This window comes from Sturnus vulgaris, unplaced genomic scaffold, assembly GCF_052056855.1.
Source record: "Sturnus vulgaris isolate bStuVul1 unplaced genomic scaffold, bStuVul1.hap1 Scaffold_182, whole genome shotgun sequence".
In the NCBI taxonomy this organism is placed as follows: domain Eukaryota; kingdom Metazoa; phylum Chordata; class Aves; order Passeriformes; family Sturnidae; genus Sturnus; species Sturnus vulgaris.
The window spans coordinates 397612-402500 of NW_028276116.1; positions in this window are offsets into that span (position 1 = coordinate 397612).

The window sequence follows — 4889 nt, forward strand, 5'->3', positions numbered from 1 at the left end:
GCGGACAACCGGTCTACCCACGGCTTGCTGCGGACAACAGGTCTACCCACTCCAAGCTGCGGACACCAGGTCTAACTACTCCATTACGCGGACAACAGGTCTACCCACTCCATGCGGCGGACAACATGTCTACCCGCTCCATGCTGCGGACACCAGGTCTGCCCACGCCGTGATGCGGACCACAGGTCTACCTTCGCCATGCTGCACGCAGCCCGGGTCGCACCGGAGCTAGGTAGACCCGGTCGCCGCGGCCGTCGCAGCGCCCTCGCCCTCGACGGCGGACCCACGCCGCCGGTCCCGGAGGCGGGTAGACCTGGTCGCCGCGGCCACGGCGGCCGCCCATCCCGGAGCCCAGTAGACCTGGCCGCCGCGGGACCGGCCAAGTTTCCCGGAGTCGTGTAGACCTGGTCGTCGCGGCCACGGCCGCCGCCGCTGCGCCTTCGCCGGCGACGGCGGTCCCACGCCACCGGCCCCGGAGCCGCGTCGACCTGGCCGCCGCGGGACGGGCCACGTTTCGCGGATCCGGGTAGACGAGGCATCCTTGTACCATCTCGGAGCCGGGGAAACCCCACAGCCTCTTAACGCTCCGGAGCCCAAGTGCTCCAGCAGCCTTGCCCCGCCCGGCAGAATCGATTTCAAGACCAAGACATATTTTCGACAACATTTTATTTCATCATTTCATTTCATTTCTTTTCATTTCATTTTATTATTTTATTTTATTTCGTTTTGTTTTGTTTTGTTTTGTTTTGATTTGATTTGATTTGTTTCATTTCCTCTTTGCCTTTTTTGAATGATTGCCTCTTCTATTTACTCGGAAAGAAAATCTTTTCCGGAAAACAAAACTCTTGCCAAATCTTATTTGTGATCCCTTTGGGCCCACAGCCGAGCTGACGGAGGGCCTGTGCCCGGTTCTCGCCCTGCTGACACACTGACCCCCCCAAACGGCGTCCTCCCTACCCCACGCCTCCTCCCCCGTCCCCCAGAGACCCTACCTACAGAGCCCCCCCCCCCACAAAACAGAACCTCACGGGCCGCAGCACAGCCAGGGGAAGCACGTACGTGCAGCGAAACTCGGCCCAAAGCCGCCGCGCCCTGGCACAACTCGCCCTGCCCCTTCCCGCCCCACGGAGGCGGCTGCATCGAGGCGACCGGCGCCGCCGTCGGCAAGCGGGTGGCCGCTTTCGGGCCGGTTCTTCCGCGGAAGGTCTGCAGAGCTCTTGGGGCCTCGGCGCGGGTTTGGGGGGCCGTGAGGGCTCGCTGTCGAGGCGCCCGGGGCCGGCACGAAGCCGCCTGCCCTCTCCCTGTCCCTGCCCCGTCTTCCGCAGCCACCCATTAACGCTGGGGGCGAGCCCGCCCTCCGCCATCAACCTCCCATGCAGCGCTTTCAGACTTTCCCCGCCCCTGCCCATTGTCGGCTGGGGGCGCCCTGCCCCCCGCCGTCAGCCTCCCTGGCAGCGCTTTCAGACTCTCTCGGGCCCCTGCCCATTGTCGGCTGGGGGCGCCCCGCCCCCCGCCCTCAGCCTCCCTGGCAGCGCTTTCAGACTGCCTCGGGCCCTGCCCATTGTCGGTTGGGGGCGCCCCGCCCCCCGCCCTCAGCCTCCCTGGCAGCGCTTTCAGACTGCCTCGGGCCCTGCCCATTGTCGGTTGGGGGCGACCCCGCCCTCCGCCATCAGCCTCCCTGGCAGCACTTTCAGCCTCTTCCTGCCCCCGCCCACGGTCCCACCGGGCAGTTTACACGGCGGCGGCGGGAGGCTGATGCCGAGGTCGGCAGGCGGAGAGCCTGGTGCACAAGCAGGGATGGCGGCGGGATGATTGGCGCCGTCTGTCCCTGGTCAAAGAAGCTCTCTGTTCAGCTTTCTCGGAGCCTTTTGCTTTGGTGGCGTTCCTTCCTCCTCCGCCCCGGCGCCGCTCAAGCCTGCGGCAGGGCGGCAGCGCGGCGGGCGGGCGGCCGGGGGGAGGGGGGAGGGGGGGGGGAGGGAGGGAGCGCGCGAGCGAGCGAGCGAGCGCGCTGCAGAAATGAAGCCCGGAGCAGGGCCGCGGTCCATTCGAGCACGGGGAGGGGGCGCGACAACGCTGCCTGCTCCTGTCGGGGAGCGCTTGGGGAAGTGGGGTGCCGGCACCATGACGGCGGAGCGGACAGGGGCCGCGGCTGGGGAAGAGGCCGGCGGAGCTCGCCAGTGGATGCTGGCGCACGGAGCCGGCAGGGACACCTGGGCACGGCTGGGACCGAAAGTCGCCCGCCTTCACGCCCCGCCTTTCGCCGGGGGGAAGAAGACGCGAGAGCAGGGCTGCCTGCTGGGCTGCCAGTGCCCGCGGTCATGCCGGACGTGCAGGCCGACCGCCGAAGGCGTGCTCGCCGCTGCAGAGACGACAAGGGGGCCGCGCGTCCGATGGAAGAGACGGGGCGCCATCGCGCGGCGGCCGGGCTGCAAGGCCGGCCGACGGTAACAGGACTACCACGCCGCGGGCGGCCAGAGACAAAGACCGGCCGAGGGCAACAGGTCTACCCAGCATTAGGCCGGCCGGTACCAGGGCCGGCCGAGGGCAACAGTTCTACCCAGCATTAGGCCAGCCGGAAAGACGGCCGGCAGAGGGCAACAGGTCTACCCAGCATTCGGCCGTCAGGTACAAAGGCCGGCCGAGGGCAACAGGTCTACCCAGCATTCGGCTGGCCGGTAACACGGCGGGCCGAGGGCAACAGGTCTACCCAGCATTAGGCCGGCCGGTAACACTGCCGGCCGAGGGCAACAGGTCTACCCAGCATTAGGCCGCCACGTCCAAAGGCCGGCCGAGGGCAACAGGTCTACCCAGCATTAGGCCGCCACGTCCAAAGGCCGGCCGAGGGCAACAGGTCTACCCAGCATTCGGCCGCCACGTCCAAAGGCCGGCCGAGGGCAACAGGTCTACCCAGCATTAGGCCGCCACGTCCAAAGGCCGGCCGAGGGCAACAGGTCTACCCAGCATTCGGCCGCCACGTACAAAGGCCGGCCGAGGGCAACAGGTCTACCCAGCATTAGGCCGCCACGTCCAAAGGCCGGCCGAGGGCAACAGGTCTACCCAGCATTCGGCCGCCACGTCCAAAGGCCGGCCGAGGGCAACAGGTCTACCCAGCATTCGGCCGCCACGTCCAAAGGCCGGCCGAGGGCAACAGGTCTACCCAGCATTCGGCCGCCACGTCCAAAGGCCGGCCGAGGGCAACAGGTCTACCCAGCATTAGGCCGCCACGTCCAAAGGCCGGCCGAGGGCAACAGGTCTACCCAGCATTAGGCCGGCCGGCAGAGGGCAACAGGTCTACCCAGCATTCGGCCGTCAGGTACAAAGGCCGGCCGAGGGCAACAGGTCTACCCAGCATTCGGCCGCCACGTCCAAAGGCCGGCCGAGGGCAACAGGTCTACCCAGCATTCGGCCGTCAGGTACAAAGGCCGGCCGAGGGCAACAGGTCTACCCAGCATTCGGCTGGCCGGTAACACGGCGGGCCGAGGGCAACAGGTCTACCCAGCATTAGGCCGGCCGGTAACACTGCCGGCCGAGGGCAACAGGTCTACCCAGCATTAGGCCGCCACGTCCAAAGGCCGGCCGAGGGCAACAGGTCTACCCAGCATTAGGCCGCCACGTCCAAAGGCCGGCCGAGGGCAACAGGTCTACCCAGCATTCGGCCGCCACGTCCAAAGGCCGGCCGAGGGCAACAGGTCTACCCAGCATTAGGCTGCCACGTCCAAAGGCCGGCCGAGGGCAACAGGTCTACCCAGCATTCGGCCGCCACGTCCAAAGGCCGGCCGAGGGCAACAGGTCTCCCCAGCATTAGGCCGGCCGGCAGAGGGCAACAGGTCTACCCAGCATTCGGCCGTCAGGTACAAAGGCCGGCCGAGGGCAACAGGTCTACCCAGCATTAGGCCGGCCGGTAACACTGCCGGCCGAGGGCAACAGGTCTACCCAGCATTAGGCCGCCACGTCCAAAGGCCGGCCGAGGGCAACAGGTCTACCCAGCATTAGGCCGCCACGTCCAAAGGCCGGCCGAGGGCAACAGGTCTACCCAGCATTCGGCCGCCACGTCCAAAGGCCGGCCGAGGGCAACAGGTCTACCCAGCATTAGGCCGGCCGGCAGAGGGCAACAGGTCTACCCAGCATTCGGCCGTCAGGTACAAAGGCCGGCCGAGGGCAACAGGTCTACCCAGCATTAGGCCGGCCGGTAACACGGCCGGCAGAGGGCAACAGGTCTACTCAGCATTAGGCCGGCCGGTAAAACGGCAGGCCGAGGGCAACAGGTCTACCCAGCATTCGGCCGTCAGGTACAAAGGCCGGCCGAGGGCAACAGGTCTACCCAGCATTAGGCCGGCCGGTAACACTGCCGGCCGAGGGCAACAGGTCTACCCAGCATTAGGCCGCCACGTCCAAAGGCCGGCCGAGGGCAACAGGTCTACCCAGCATTAGGCCGCCACGTCCAAAGGCCGGCCGAGGGCAACAGGTCTACCCAGCATTCGGCCGCCACGTATAAAGGCCGGCCGAGGGCAACAGGTCTACCCAGCATTAGGCCGGCCGGCAGAGGGCAACAGGTCTACCCAGCATTCGGCCGTCAGGTACAAAGGCCGGCCGAGGGCAACAGGTCTACCCAGCATTAGGCCGGCCGGTAACACTGCCGGCCGAGGGCAACAGGTCTAACCAGCATTAGGCCGCCACGTCCAAAGGCCGGCCGAGGGCAACAGGTCTACCCAGCATTAGGCCGCCACGTCCAAAGGCCGGCCGAGGGCAACAGGTCTACCCAGCATTAGGCCGCCACGTCCAAAGGCCGGCCGAGGGCAACAGGTCTACCCAGCATTCGGCCGCCACGTCCAAAGGCCGGCCGAGGGCAACAGGTCTACCCAGCATTCGGCCGCCACGTCCAAAGGCCG